The sequence below is a fragment of the Arachis hypogaea genome, chromosome 8 (genome assembly GCF_003086295.3).
Source record: "Arachis hypogaea cultivar Tifrunner chromosome 8, arahy.Tifrunner.gnm2.J5K5, whole genome shotgun sequence".
Taxonomy (NCBI): domain Eukaryota; kingdom Viridiplantae; phylum Streptophyta; class Magnoliopsida; order Fabales; family Fabaceae; genus Arachis; species Arachis hypogaea.
In genome coordinates this window covers 21,624,208-21,640,963 of record NC_092043.1, presented here as the reverse complement: position 1 = coordinate 21,640,963, position 16,756 = coordinate 21,624,208, and the positions used below count along the sequence as shown (strand labels likewise).

The 16,756-nt window shown below is 40.0% G+C and overlaps 2 non-coding genes across 2 annotated transcripts; one reads left to right on the top strand and one right to left on the bottom strand.

The window, feature by feature from the left end:
- Positions 1–4,038: 4,038 nt before the first annotated feature.
- On the bottom strand, positions 4,039–4,146 carry LOC112708580 (small nucleolar RNA R71). The gene has a single exon (XR_003156432.1). It is a non-coding gene; the product is annotated as a small nucleolar RNA R71 (small nucleolar RNA).
- Positions 4,147–12,385: 8,239 nt separating this feature from the next.
- Positions 12,386–12,489, top strand: LOC112708515 (small nucleolar RNA R71). Its single transcript, XR_003156370.1, has one exon. It is a non-coding gene; the product is annotated as a small nucleolar RNA R71 (small nucleolar RNA).
- The last annotated feature ends 4,267 nt before the right edge of the window (positions 12,490–16,756 follow it).

Genomic DNA, 16,756 nt, shown 5'->3' with positions numbered 1-16,756 from the left:
TTCTGGCGTTGAACGCCAATTCCATGCTTGTTTCTGGCGTTCAACACCAGCTCTCCTCAGGGTGTATTCCTGGCATTTGAACGCCAGGATGTTGCCTGTTTCTGGCGTTTAACGTCAGATCCATGCTCTGTTCTGGCGTTAAACGCTAGCCAGATGCTCCTTACTGGCGTTTAAACGCCAGTAAGTCCTTCCTCTAGGGTGTGATTTTTCTTCTGCTATTTTTTATTCTGTTTTTAATTTTAGTATTTATTTTGTGACTTGATGAGCGGATAATTTGTACGCTTTTTGGCATTGTTTTTAGTATGTTTTTAGTATGATCTAGTTAGTTTTTAGTATATTTTTATTAGTTTTTAGTTAAAATTCACTTTTCTGGGCTTTACTATGAGTTTGTGTGTTTTTCTGTGATTTCAGGTATTTTCTGGCTGAAATTGAGGGACCTGAGCAAAAATCTGATTCAGAGACTAAAAAGGACTGCAGATGCTGTTGGACTCTGACCTCCCTGCACTCGAAGTGGATTTTCTGGAGCTACAGAAGCCCAATTGGCGCGCTCTCAACGGCGTTGGAAAGTAGACATCCTGGGCTTTCCAGCAATATATGATAGTCCATACTTTGCCCAAGATTTGATGGCCCAAACCGGCGTTCAAAATCACCCTCAGAAATCCCAGCGTTAAACGCTGGAACTGGCACCAAAATGGGAGTTAAACGCCCAAACTGGCATAAAAGCTGGCGTTTAACTCCAAGAGAAGTCTCTGCACGAAAATGCTTCATTGCTCAGCCCAAGCACACACCAAGTGGGCCCGGAAGTGGATTTTTATGTCATTTACTCATTTCTGTAAACCTTAGGCTACTAGTTTTCTATAAGTAGGACCTTTTACTATTGTATTGAGATATCGAGGGGTAGCTATCTTCATTGTTATGCTATCTTAGATCACTGGGAGGCTGGCCTCATGGCCATGCCTAGACCTTGTTCTTATGTATTTTCAACGGTGGAGTTTCTACACACCATAGATTAAGGTGTGGAGCTCTGCTGTACCTCGAGTATTAATGCAATTACTATTGTTCTTCCATTCAATTCCGCTTGTTCTTATTCTAAGATATCACTTGTTCTTCAACTTGATGAATGTGATGATCCGTGACACTCATCATCATTCTCACCTATGAATGTGTGACTGACAACCACCTCCGTTCTACCTTCGATTGGGTGAATATCTCTTGGATTCCTGATTGCACGATGCATGGTTGATCGCCTGACAACCGAGTGCTCGCCTGACAACCAAGCCAACCATTCCGTGAGATCAGAGTCTTCGTGGTATAGGCTAGAACTGATGGCGGCATTCAAGAGAATCCGGAAGGTCTAACCTTGTCTGTGGTATTCTGAGTACGATTCAATGACTGAATGACTGTGACGTGCTTCAAACTCCTAGCAGGCGGGGCGTTAGTGACAGACGCAAAAGAATCACTGGATTCTATTCCGGCCTGACCGAGAACCGACAGATGATTAGCCATGCTGTGACAGAGCATAGGAACATTTTCACTGAGAGGATGGGAGGTAGCCACTGACAACGGTGAAACCCTTGCATAAGCTTGCCATGGAAAGGAGTAAGAAGGATTGGATGAAGACAGTAGGAAAGCAGAGAGACGGAAGGGAAGGCATCTTCATGCGCTTATCTGAAGTTCCTACCAATGAATTACATGAGTACCTCTATCTTTATCTTTGTGTTTTATGTGTTCATCACCATATCCATTTGAGTTTGCCTGACTAAGATTTACAAAATGACCATAGCTTGCTTCATACTAACAATCTCCGTGGGATCGATCCTTACTCGCGTAAGGTTTATTACTTGGACGACCCAGTGCACTTGCTGGTTAGTTGTGCGAAGTTGTGTTAATGCCATGGTATTGAACACCAAGTTTTTTGGGGTTCATGACCGGGTATTATGAGAGTTGTGAAAAGTATTGTTCACAATTTCGCGCTATCAAGTTTTTGGCGCCGTTGCCGGGGATTGTTGAGTTTGGACAACTGACGTTTCATCTTGTTGCTTAGATTAGGTATTTTTTTTTCTTTAGAGTTCTTAAGAATGAATTCTAGTGTTTCAAGGTGATGTTCTTATCATCACCAAAGCTGATTGATCTTCATCAATTTAGCTCTTGAATGCAATGTTCTGCTGAAGCTTGGCTGACCATGTCTAATTCCTTTAGACTGAAGCTTTAGACTAACATTGCATGATTCCTGGAATTCTCATTAAGAATTTTGATACCTTTTTCCACTTAATTTTCGAAAAACACAAAAAAATTTCAAAATCATAAAATCCAAAAATATTTCTTGTTTGAGTCTAGTGTTTCATTTTAAGTTTGGTGTCAATTGCATGCATTCATTCATGTGTCTTAAGGATCTTCAAGTAATTCTTGATGATTTCTTACTCTGATCTTTGAATTCTCTTGACTTGAGTGTTTATGTGTCTCATATGCATTCTCATTAGTGTCAGTAGTATACAAACTGCTAAGTTTGGTGTCTTGCATGCATTGTTATTTGATTTTAGTTGCATTTTGATTATTCTTCATTATTAAAAATCCAAAGATATTTTTAATTTGTGTCTTTTCAAGTCAATAATACAGAGAATTGAAGATTCGGAACATACTGCAGAGGAATTGCACAGAAAAAGGTGGGCGTTCAAAACGCCCAGTAAAGAAGGACAGACTGGCGTTTAAACGCCAGCCAGGGTACCTGGTTGGGCGTTTAATGCCCAAAAAGGTATAGTTTTGGGCGTTAAACGCCAAAATGTGCACCATTCTGGGCGTTTAACGCTAGGATGGCACAAGAGGGAAGATTCTGTTTTCAATGCAATTTTTTTCAGGTTTTCAAAATTTTTCAAAATCAAATCTTTTTCAAATCATATCTTTTCAATCAATTCTTTTTCAAAATCAATTTCTTTCCTTTTTCAAAGATACTTGCTATCAATTAATGATTTGATTCAACATTTCAAGTATGTTGCCTTTTCTGTTGAGAAAGGTTTAATGTTTGAATCATATCTTTTCTTGTTAGTCAAGTTTCTAATTTTCAAAATCAAATCTTTTTAAAATGTTTTTTTTTTCAAATCATATCTTCTCAATCACATTTTTTTAAAACCAATCATATCTTCTTAACCACATCTTTTTCAAAATAGTTTTCAATCAAATCTTTTTGATTTCTAATTTCAAAATCTTTTTCAAAAATCACTTGATCTCTTTCCCACTTTCATTTTCGAAAATCAAGTAGTGTTTTCAAAAATGTTTTTAAAATCTTTTACTTAATTTTCGAAAATTACTTCCCTTCTTCTCATATCCTTCTATTTATGGACTAACACTATCCCTTAATGCAAAATTCGAACTCCATCTTCTTTGATAAGTTCGAATTTTCTACTTCTGTCTTCTACTTTTCTTTTCCTCTGACACCTAAAGGAATCTCTATACTGTGACATAGAGGATTCCACATTTTCTTGTTCCCTTCTCTTTCTTATGAGCAGGAGCAAAGACAAAAACATTCTTGTTGAGGCTGATCCTGAACCTGAAAGGACCTTGAAGAGAAAGCTAAGAGAAGCCAAAGCACAACTCTCTTTAGAGGACCTGACCGAATTCTTCAAAGAAGAAGAACCTATGGTAGCCGAAAACAACAACAATGCCAACAATGCAAGGAAGGTGCTGGGTGACTTCACTGCACCTACTCCCGATTTCTATGGGAGAAGCATCTCTATCCCTGCCATTGGAGCAAACAACTTTGAGCTTAAGCCTCAATTAGTTTCTCTAATGCAACAGAATTGCAAGTTCCATGGACTTCCATTGGAAGATCCTCATCAGTTCTTAGCTGAATTCTTGCAAATCTGTGACACTGTCAAGACTAATGGGGTTGACCCTGAGGTCTACAGACTTATGCTATTCCCTTTTGCTGTAAGAGACAGAGCTAGAACATGGTTGGACTCACAACCTAAAGAAAGCCTGGACTCTTGGGAAAAGCTAGTCAATGCCTTCTTGGCAAAGTTCTTTCCACCTCAAAAATTGAGTAAGCTTAGAGTGGAAGTCCAAACCTTCAGACAGAAGGAAGGAGAATCCCTCTATGAAGTTTGGGAAAGATACAAACAATTAATCAGAAAGTGTCCTTCTGATATGCTTTCTGAATGGAGCATCATATGTATTTTCTATGATGGTCTCTCTGAACTGTCCAAGATGTCTTTGGATAGCTCTGCTGGAAGATCTCTTCACCTGAAGAAGACGCCTACAGAAGCTCAAGAGCTGATTGAAATGGTTGCAAATAACCAATTCATGTACACTTCTGAAAGAAATCCTGTGAACAATGGGACTAGTCAGAAGAAAGGAGTTCTTGAGATTGACACTCTGAATGCCATATTGGCTCTGAACAAAATATTGACTCAACAAGTCAATATGATTTCTCAAAGTCTGTCTGGAATGCAAAATGCACCAAGCAGTACTAAAGAAGCTTCATCTGAGGAAGAAGCCTATGATCCTGAGAACCCTTCAATGGAAGAGGTGAATTACATGGGAGAACCCTATGGAAACACCTATAATCCTTCATGGAGAAATCACCCAAATTTTTCATGGAAGGATCAACAGAGACCCCAACAAGGTTTCAACAATAATAATGGTGGAAGAAACAGGTTTAGCAATAGCAAGCCTTTTCCATCATCTTCTCAGCAACAGACAGAGAGTTCTAAGCAGAATACCTCTGACTTAGCAACCATGGTCTCTGATCTGATCAAAACCACTCAAAGTTTCATGACTGAAACAAGGTCCTCCATTAGAAATTTGGAGGCACAAGTGGGTCAGCTGAGCAAGAAAATTACTGAACTCCCTCCTAGTACTCTTCCAAGCAATACAGAAGAAAATCCAAAAGGAGAGTGCAAGGCCATCAACATGGCCGAATTTGGAGAGGAGGAAGAGGCAGTGAACGCCACTGAGGAAGGCCTCACTGGGCGTCCACTGGCCTCCAATGAGTTCCCCAATGAGGAACCATGGGAATCTGAGGCTCAAACTGAGACCATAGAGATTCCATTGGACTTACTTCTGCCATTCATGAGCTCTGATGAGTATTCTTCCTCTGAAGAGGATGAGTATGTCACTGAAGAGCAAGTGGCTAAATACCTTGGAGCAATCATGAAGCTAAATGACAAGTTATTTGGAAATGAGACTTGGGAGGATGAACCCCCTTTGCTCACCAAAGAACTGGATGACTTGTCTAGGCAGAAATTACCTCAAAAGAGACAGGATCCTGGGAAGTTTTCAATACCTTGTACCATAGGCACCATGACCTTCAAGAAGGCCTTGTGTGACTTAGGGTCAAGTGTAAACCTCATGCCTCTCTCTGTAATGGAGAAGTTAGGGATCTCTGAGGTACAAGCTGCAAAAATCTCACTAGAGATGGCAGACAACTCAAGAAAACAAGCCCATGGACTTGTAGAGGATGTTCTGGTTAAAGTTGAAGACCATTACATCCCTACCGATTTCATAGTCCTAGAGACTAGGAAGTGCATGGATGAATCCATCATCCTTGGCAGACCCTTCCTAGCCACAGCAAAGGCTGTGATTGATGTTGATAGAGGAGAGTTGATCATTCAAGTGAATGAAGAATCCTTGGTGTTTAAGGCCCAAGGATATCCCTCTGTCATCATGGAGAGGAAGCATGAAGAGCTTCTCTCAAAAACAGAGCCCCCACAGTCAAACTCTAAGTTTGGTGTTGGGAGGCCACAACCAAACTCTAAGTTTGGTGTTGAACCCCCACATTCAAACTCTAAGTTTGGTGTTGGGAGGTTTCAACATGGCTCTGAGTATCTGTGAGGCTCCATGAGAGTCCTCTGTCAAGCTACTGACATTAAAGAAGTGCTTGTTGGGAGGCAACCCAATGTTATATTTTATCTATTTTCTTTTGTTATTTTATCTCTTTTGTAGGTTGATGATCATAAGAAGTCACAAAATCAATGAAAAAAGCAAAAACAGAATGAAAAACAGGAAGAAAAATAGCACACCCTGGAGGACGCACCTACTGGCGTTTAAACGCCAGTGAGGTTAGCAGATGGGCATTTAACGCCCAGTCTGGCACCATTCTGGGCGTTTAACGCCAGAAAGGGGCACCAGACTGGCGTTAAACGCCAGAAAAGGGCAAGAAGCTGGCGTTAAACGCCAGAAATGGGCACCAGCCCGGCGTTTAACGCCAGAATTGGCACAAAACGAGATTTTGCTTGCCATTTGGTGCAGGGATGACTTTTCCTTGACACCTCAGGATCTGTGGACCCCACAGGATCCCCACCTACCCCACCACTCTCTCTCTTCTTCACCCATTCACCAATCACCTCAACACCTCTTCCCCAAAAACCCTTCACTTATCAAATCCCATCTTTCTCTTCACCACTCACATCCATCCTTCATAAAACCCCACCTACCCCACCATTCAAATTCAAACCACTTTCCCACCCAAACCCACCCATCCATGACCGAACCCACCCTTCCCTCACTCCTATATAAACCCTCCTTCACTCCTTCATTTTCACACAACATACACACCACTTCTCCCCTTCTTGGCCGAAAACAAAAGCCATTCCCTTTCCCCTCATTTCTTCTTCTTCTACTCTCTTCTTTCTTCTTTTGCTCGAGGACGAGCAAACCCTTTAAGTTTGGTGTGGTAAAAGCATTGCTTTTTGTTTTTCCATAACCATTTATGGCATCCAAGGCCGGAGAAACCTCTAGAAAGAGGAAAGGGAAGGCAAAAGCTTCCACCTCCGAGTCATGGGAGATGGAAAGATTCATCTCAAGGGTGCATCAAGACCACTTCTATGAAGTTGTGGCCTTGAAGAAGGTGATCCCCGAGGTCCCTTTTTCACTCAAAAAGAGTGAATATCCGGAGATCCGACATGAGATCCGAAGAAGAGGTTGGGAAGTTCTTACCAACCCCATTCAACAAGTCGGAATCTTAATGGTTCAAGAGTTCTATGCCAATGCATGGATCACCAAGAACCATGATCAAAGTGTGAACCCGGATCCAAAGAATTATCTTACTATGGTTCGGGGGAAATACTTGGATTTCAGTCCGGAAAGTGTAAGGTTGGCATTCAACTTGCCCATGATGCAAGGAGATGAACATCCTTACACTAGAAGGGTCAACTTTGATCAAAGGTTGGACCAAGTCCTCACAGTCATATGTGAAGAGGGCGCCCAATGGAAGAGAGATTCAAGAGGGAAGCCGGTTCAATTGAGAAGGCATGACCTCAAACCCGTGGCTAGAGGATGGTTGGAGTTTATCCAACGCTCAATCATTCCCACTAGCAACCGGTCCGAAGTTACCATAGACCGGGCTATCATGATTCATAGCATCATGATTGGAGAAGAAATAGAAGTTCATGAGGTTATAGCTCAAGAACTTTATAAGGTGGCGGACAAGTCCTCTACCTTGGCAAGGTTAGCCTTTCCTCATCTCATTTGTCACCTCTGTTATTTAGTTGGAGTTGACATAGAGGGAGACATCCCTATTGATGAGGACAAGCCCATCACTAAGAAGAGGATGGAGCACACAAGAGACCCCACTCATCATGAGATCCCTGAGATACCTCAAGGGATGCACTTTCCTTCACAAAACTATTGGGAGCAACTAAATACCTCCCTAGGAGAATTGAGTTCCAACATGGGACAACTAAGGGTGGAGCATCAAGAACACTCCATCATCCTCCATGAAATTAGAGAAGATCAAAGAATCATGAGAGAGGAGCAACAAAGACAAGGAAGAGCATTGAGGAGCTCAAGCACTCCATAGGATCTTCAAGAGGAAGAAAGAGCCGCCATCACTAAGGTGGACCCGTTCTTTGATTTCCTTGTTCTTTATTCTTCTGTTTTTCGAATTTTATGCTTATGTTTATCTATGTTTGTGTCTTGTGATCATTAGTGTCTATGCCTTAAAGTTATGAATGTCCTATGAATCCATCACCTCTCTTAAATAAAAACGTGCTTAATTGAAAAAGAATAGAATTGCATGAATTTTGAATTTTATAACAGTTTAATTATTTTGATGTGGTGGCAATACTTCTGTTCTCTGAATGTATGCTTAAACAGTGCATATGTCTTTTGAATTTGTGGTTCATGAATGTTGGCTCTTGAAAGAATGATGAAAAGGGAGACATGTTACTGAGGATCTGAAAAATCATAAAAATGATTCTTGAAGCAAGAAAAAGCAATGAAAAAAAAATCGAAAAAAAATATAGAGAAAAGGGGAGAAAAAGAAAGAAAAAGAAATAAAGTTGTGATCCAAGGCAAAAAGAGTGTGCTTAAGAACCCTGGACACCTCTAATTGGGGACTCTAGCAAAGCTGAGTCACAATCTGAAAAGGTTCACCCAATTATGTGTCTGTGGCATGTATGTATCCGGTGGTAATACTGGAAGACAGAGTGCTTTGGGCCACGGCCAAGACTCAATAAGTAGCTATGTTCAAGAATCATCATACTTTACTAGGAGAATCAATAACACTATCTGGATTCTAAGTTCCTAAAGAAGCCAATCATTCTGAATTTCAAAGGATAGAGTGAGATGCCAAAACTGTTCAGAGGCAAAAAAGCTAAAAGCCCCGCTCATCTAATTGATACTGATCTTCATAGATGTTTTTGGAATTCATTGCATATTCTCTTCTTTTTATCTTGTTTCATTTCCAGTTGCTTGAGGACAAGCAACAATTTAAGTTTGGTGTTGTGATGAGCGGATAATTTGTATGCTTTTTGGCATTGTTTTTAGTATGTTTTTAGTATGATCTAGTTAGTTTTTAGTATATTTTTATTAGTTTTTAGTAAAAATTCACTTTTCTGGGCTTTACTATGAGTTTGTGTGTTTTTCTGTGATTTCAGGTATTTTCTGGCTGAAATTGAGGGACCTGAGCAAAAATCTGATTCAGAGACTAAAAAGGACTGCAGATGCTGTTGGACTCTAACCTCCCTGCACTCGAAGTGGCTTTTCTGGAGCTACAGAAGCCCAATTGGCGCGCTCTCAACGGCGTTGGAAAGAAGACATCCTGGGCTTTCCAGCAATATATGATAGTTCATACTTTGCCTAAGATTTGATGGCCCAAACCGGCGTTCAAAGTCACCCTCAGAAATCCCAGCGTTAAACGCTGGAACTGGCACCATAATGGGAGTTAAACGCCCAAACTGGCATAAAAGCTGGCGTTTAACTCCAAGAGAAGTCTCTGCACGAAAATGCTTCATTGCTCAGCCCAAGCACACACCAAGTGGGTTCGGACGTGGATTTTTATGTCATTTACTCATTTCTGTAAATCTTAGGCTACTAGTTTTCTATAAGTAGGACCTTTTACTATTGTATTGAGATATCGAGGGGTAGCTATCTTCATTGTTATGCTATCTTAGATCACTGGGAGGCTGGCCTCATGGCCATGCCTAGACCTTGTTCTTATGTATTTTCAACGGTGGAGTTTCTACACACCATAGATTAAGGTGTGGAGCTCTGTTGTACCTCGAGTATTAATGCAATTACTATTGTTCTTCCATTCAATTCCGCTTGTTCTTGTTCTAAGATATCACTTGTTCTTCAACTTGATGAATGTGATGATCCGTGACACTCATCATCATTCTCACCTATGAACGTGTGACTAACAACCACCTCCGTTCTACCTTCGATTGGGTGAATATCTCTTGGATTCCTGATTGCACGATGCATGGTTGATCGCCTGACAACCGAGTGCTCGCCTGACAACCGAGCCAACCATTCCGTGAGATCAGAGTCTTCGTGGTATAGGCTAGAACTGATGGCGGCATTCAAGAGAATCCGGAAGGTCTAACCTTGTCTGTGGTATTCTGAGTAGGATTCAATGACTGAATGACTGTGACGTGCTTCAAACTCCTAGCAGGCGGGGCGTTAGTGACAGACGCAAAAGAATCACTGGATTCTATTTCGGCCTGACCGAGAACTGACAGATGATTAGCCATGCTGTGACAGAGCATAGGAACATTTTTACTGAGAGGATGGGAGGTAGCCACTGACAGCGGTGAAACCCTTGCATAAGCTTGCCATGGAAAGGAGTAAGAAGGATTGGATGAAGACAGTAGGAAAGCAGAGAGACGGAAGGGAAGGCATCTTCATGCGCTTATCTGAAGTTCCTACCAATGAATTACATGAGTACCTCTATCTTTATCTTTGTGTTTTATGCGTTCATCACCATATCCATTTGAGTTTGCCTGACTAAGATTTACAAGATGACCATAGCTTGCTTCATACTAACAATCTCCGTGGGATCGATCCTTACTCGCGTAAGGTTTATTACTTGGACGACCCAGTGCACTTGCTGGTTAGTTGTGCGAAGTTGTGTTAATGCCATGGTATTGAACACCAAGTTTTTTGGGGTTCATGACCGGGGATTATGAGAGTTGTGAAAAGTATTGTTCACAATTTCGCGCTATCAAGTTTTTGGTGAATTTTAACTAAAAACTAATAAAAATATACTAAAAACTAACTAGATCATACTAAAACCATACTAAAAACAATGCCAAAAAGCGTACAAATTATTCGCTCATCATGACTCCACATGATCATGAACCTAATAAAACTTGAAAAAAATAAAATAAAAATAAAAATAAAATTAGATAAAAATTGGGTTGCCTCCCAATAAGCGCTTCTTTAATGTCAATAGCTTGACAGTGGGCTCTCATGGAGCCACACAGGTGATCAAGTCAATGTTGTAGACTCCCAACACCAAACTTAGAGTTTGGATGTGGGGTTTTAAAACCAAACTTAGAGTTTGGCTGTGGCCTCCCAACACCAAACTTAGAGTTTGATTGTGGGGGCTTTGTTTAACTCTGCCTTGAGAAAAGCTTTTCATGCTTCCTCTCCATGTATACAGAAGGATGCCCTTGAGTCTTAAACACAAGGTAGTCCCTATTCAATTGAAGGACTAATTCTCCTCTGTTAATATCTATCACAGCTCCTGCTGTGGCTAGGAAAGGTCTTCCAAGGATGATGCATTCATCCTCCTCCTTCCTAGTGTCTAAGATTATGAAATCAGCAGGGATGTAAAGGCCTTCAACCTTCACTAACACGTCATCTACTAATCCATAAGCTTGTCTTACTGACTTGTCTGCCATTTGTAATGAGAATATGGTAGGCTGTACCTCAATGATCCCCAGCTTCTCCATCACAGAGAGTGGCATAAGATTTATGCCTGACCCTAGGTCACACAGAGCCTTCTCAAAGGTCATGGTGCCTATGGTACAGGGTATCAAGAATTTGCCAGGATCTTGTCTCTTTTGAGGTAAAGTTTGCTGAACCCATGCATCTAGTTCACTAATGAGCAAGGGAGGTTCACCTTCCCAAGTCTCATTACCAAACAGCTTGGCATTCAGCTTCATGATGGCTCCTAGATATTGAGCAACTTGCTCTCCAGTTACATCTTCATCCTCTTTAGAAGAAGAATAGTCTTCAGAGCTCATAAATGGCAGAAGGAGGTTTAATGGGATCTTTATGGTCTCTACATGACCTTCAGATTCTTTTGGGTCCTCTATAGGGAACTCTTTCTTGATTGTGAGACATCTCATGAGGTCTTCCTCATTGGGATTCACGTCCTCTTCTTCCTCTCTAGGTTCGGCCATGTTGATTATGTCAATGGCCTTGCACTCTCTTTTTGGATTCTCTTCAGTATTGCTTGGGAGAGTACTAGGAGGAGTTTCAGTGACTTTCTTACTCAGCTGGCCTACTTGTGCCTCCAAATTTCTGATGGAGGACCTTGTTTCACTCATGAAATTTAAAATGGCCTTAGACAGATCAGAGACTAGATTAGCTAAGTTAGAGGTGCTTTGCTCAGAATTCTCTGTCTATTGCTGAGAAGATGATGGAAAAGGCTTGCTATTGCTGAGCCTATTTCGTCTACCATTATTAAAGCCTTGTTGAGGCTTTTGTTGATCCTTCTATGAGAAATTTGGATGATATCTCCATGATGAATTATAGGTGTTTCCATAAGGTTCACCCATGTAATTTACCTCTGCTATTGCAGGGTTCTCAGGATCATAAGCTTCTTCTTCAGAAGATGCCTCTTTAGTACTGTTGGATGCATTTTGCCATCCATTCAAACTTTGAGAAATCATGTTGACTTGCTGAGTAAACATTTTGTTTTGAGCCAATATGGCATTCAGAGCATCAATTTCAAGAACTCCCTTCCTTTGAGGCGTCATTATTCACGGAATTCCTCTCAGAAGTGTACATGAATTGGTTATTTGCAACCATGTCAATAAGTTCTTGAGCTTCTGCAGGCATTTTCTTTAGGTGAATGGATCCACCTGCAGAGTGGTCCAGTGACATCTTAGAGAACTCAGATAGACCATAATAGAATATACCCAAAATGGTCCACTCTGAAAGCATGTCAGAATGACACCTTTTGGTCATTTGCTTGTATCTTTCCCAAGCTTCATAGAAGGATTCACCATCTTTTTGTTTGAAGGTCTGAACATCTGCTCTAAGCTTGCTCAGCTTTTGTGGAGGAAAGAATTTAGCCAAGAAGGCCGCAACCAGCTTATCCCATTAGTCCAGGCTATCTTTAGGTTGTGAGTCCAACCATGTTCTAGCTCAGTGATGAGCGGATAATTTATACGCTTTTTGGCATTGTTTTTAGTATATTTTTAGTATGTTTTAGTTAGTTTTTATTATATTTTTATTAGTTTTTAGTTAAAATTCACTTTTCTGGACTTTACTATGAGTTTGTGTGTTCTTCTGTGATTTCAGGTATTTTCTGGCTGAAATTGAGGGACCTGAGCAAAAATCTGATTCAGAGGCTGAAAAGGACTGCAGATGTTGTAGGATTCTGACCTCCCTGCACACGAAGTAGATTTTCTGGAGCTACAGAAGCCCAATTGGTGCGCTCTCAACTGCGTTGGAAAGTAGACAATCTGGGCTTTCCAGCAATGTATAATAGTTCATACTTTGCCCGAGATTTGATGGCCCAAACAGGCGTTCCAAGTCAGCTCAAGAATTCTAGCGTAAAACGCCAGAACTGGCACAAGAATGGGAGTTAAACGCCCAAACTGGCACAAAACTGGCGTTTAACTCCAAGAGAAGTCTCTACACGAAAATGCTTCCATGCTCAGTCCAAGCACACACCAAGTGGGCCAGGAAGTGGATTTTTTATGTCATTTACTCATTTCTGTAAACCCTAGCTACTAGTTCTCTATAAGTAGGACCTTTTGCTATTGTATTAGACGTCTTTTGATCACTTGAATCTTTGTTTTTATGATTAAACCCCCTTTGGGAGGCTGGCCATTCGAACATGCCTAGACCTTGTTCTTATGTATTTTCAACGGTGGAGTTTCCACACACCATAGATTAAGGTGTGGAGCTCTGCTGTACCTCGAGTATTAATGCAATTACTATTGTTCTTCTATTCAATTCAGCTTATTCTTGTTCTAAGACATTCATTCGTACCCAAGAACATGATGAATGTGATGATTATGTGACGCTCATCATCATTCTCACTTATGAACGCGTGCCTGACAACCACTTCCGTTCTACAAGCAAATAAGGCTTGAATGTTTATCTCTTGGATTTCTTAACCGGAATCTTCGTGGTATAAACTAGAATTGATGGCGGCATTCAAGAGAATCCGGAAGGTCTAAACCTTGTCTGTGGTATTCTGAGTAGGATTCAAGGATTGAATGATTGTGATGAGCTTCAAACTCGCGATTGTGGGGCGTTAGTGACAGACGCAAAAGAATCACTGGATTCAATTCCGACATGATCGAGAACCGACAGCTGAATAGCCGTGCTGTGACAGAGCACGTTGAACATTTTCACTGAGAGGATGGGGGGTAGCCACTGACAACGGTGAAACCCTACATACAGCTTGCCATGGAAAGGAGTAAGAAGGATTGGATGAAGACAGTAGGAAAGTAGAGAGACGGAAGGGACAAAGCATCTCCATACGCTTATCTGAAATTCTCACCAATGAATTACATAAGTATCTCTATCTTTATTTTATGCTTTATTCATAAATCATTCATAACCATTTGAATCTACCTGACTGAGATTTACAAGATGACCATAGCTTGCTTCATACCACAATCTCCGTGGGATCGACCCTTACTCGCGTAAGGTTTATTACTTGGACGACCCATTGCACTTGCTGGTTAGTTGTGCGAAGTTGTGATAAAGAGTTGAGATTGCAATTGTGCGTACCATGTTGATGGCGCCATTGATGATCACAATTTCGTGCACCAAGTTTTTGGCGCTGTTGCCGGGGATTGTTTGAGTTTGGACAACTGACGGTTCATCTTGTTGCTTAGATTAGGTATTTTTCAGAATTTTTAAGAATGAATTCTAGTGTTTCAAGGGGATGTTCTTATCATCATCAAAGTTGATTGATCTTCATCAATTTAGCTCTTGAATGCAATGTCCTGCTGAAGCTTGGCTAGCCATGTCTAATTCCTTTAGACTAAAGCTTTAGACTAACATTGCATGATTCCTGGAATTCTTATTAAAAATTTTGAATCTCTTTATTTTCTTCTCCATATAATTTTCGAAGAAAAAACCCAAAAAAATTACAAATCATAAAAATAAAAAATATTTCTTGTTTGAGTCTAGTGTCTCATTTTAAGTTTGGTCTCAATTGCATGTTTCTGTTCTTCTTGCATTTATCATGTGTCTTCATTGATCTTCAAGTTGTTCTTGATGATTTACTTGCTCTGATCTTTAAATTCTCTTATTTTGTGTGTTTTGTTGTTTCTCATATGCATTCTCAATTTGTTAGTGTCAGTAGTATACAAACTTCTAAGTTTGGTGTCTTGCATGCATTGTTTATTTGATTTTAGTTGCATTTTGATTTTTCATCATCGTTAAAAAATCCAAAAAATTTTTAATTTATGTCTTTTCAAGTCAATAATGCAGAGAATTGAAGATTCAGAACGTACAGTAGAGGAATTACACAGAAAAAGCTGGGCGTTCAAAATGCCAAGTGAAGAAGGAAAACTGGCATTTAAACGCCAGCCATGGCACCTGGCTGGGCGTTTAACGCCCAAAAGGGTAGCATTTTGGGCGTTAAACGCCAGAATGGATACCATTCTAGGCATTTAACGCCAAGATGGCACAAGAGGGAAGATATTGATTTTAATGCAAATTTTTTTCAAGTTTCCATAATTTTTCAAAATCAAATCTTTTTCAAATCATATCTTTTCAATCATATATTTTCAAAATCAATTTATTTCCATTTTCAAAAATACTTGCTAACAATTAATGATTTGATTCAACATTTCAAGTATGTTGCCGTTTCTGTTGAGAAAGGTTTAATGTTTGAATCGTATCTTTTCTTGTTAGCCAAGTCATTGATTTTAAAAATCAAATCTTTTTAAATTGTTTTTCAATCATATCTTTTTAAAACTATATATTTTCAATCATATCTTTTTAATCACATCTTTTTCAAAATAAGTTTTCAATCATATCTTTTTGACTTCTAAATTTCAAAATCTTTTTCAAAAAAAAAAAACACTTTATCTCTTTCCCAATCATATTTTTCGAAAATCATTCTTCAATTTTTCAAAATGTTTTTAAAATCTTTTTAAATTTATTTTTGAAAATTTCTTCCCCTCTTCTCACATCCTTCTATTTATGGACTAACATGTACAATTCGAACTCCATCTTTCTAAGTTCGAATTCTTCTACCTCTTCCTTCTATTTTTCTTTTCCTCTAACACCTCAAGGAATCTCTATACTGTGACATAGAGGATTCCATATTTTCTTACTTTCTTCTCTTTCATATGAGCAGGAGCAAAGACAAAAGCATTCTTGTTGAGGCTGACCCTGAACCTGAAAGGACCTTGAAGCGAAAGCTAAGAGAAGCTAAAGCACAACTCTCTGTAGAGGACCTAGCAGAATTCTTCAAAGAAGAAGACATGGCAACCGAAAACAACAACAATGCCAACAATGCAAGGAAGGTGCTGGGTGACTTTACTGCACCTACTCCCGACTTCTATGGGAGAAGCATCTCTATCCCTGCCATTGGAGCAAACAAATTTGAGCTTAAGCCTCAATTAGTTTCTCTAATGCAACAGAATTGCAAGTTCCATGGACTTCCATTGGAAGATCCTTATCAGTTTTTAGCTGAATTCTTGCAAATCTGTGACACTGTTAAGACCAATGGGGTTGACCCTGAGGTCTACAGACTTATGCTATTCCCTTTTACTGTAAGAGACAGAGCTAGGATATGGTTGGACTCACAACCTAAAGAAAGCCTGAACTCTTGGGAAAAGCTAGTCAATGCCTTCTTGGCAAAGTTCTTTCCACCTAAAAAATTGAGTAAGCTTAGAGTGGAAGTCCAAACCTTCAGACAGAAGGAAGGTGAATCCCTCTATGAAGCTTGGGAAAGATACAAACAATTGATCAGAAAGTGTCCCTCTGACATGCTTTCTAAATGGAGCATCATAGGTATCTTCTATGATGGTCTGTCTGACCTGTCCAAGATGTCATTGGATAGCTCTGCTGGAGGATCTCTTCATCTGAAGAAGATGCCTGCAGAAGCTCAAGAACTCATTGAAATGGTTGCAAATAACCAATTCATGTACACTTTTGAAAGGAATCCTGTGAACAATGGGATGAATAAGAAGAAATGAGTTCTTGAGATTGATACTCTGAATGCTATATTGGCTCAGAACAAAATATTGACTCAGCAAGTCAATATGATTTCTCAAAGTCTGTCTAGAATGCAAGCTGCACCAGGCAGTACTAAGGACACTTCATCTGAAGAAGA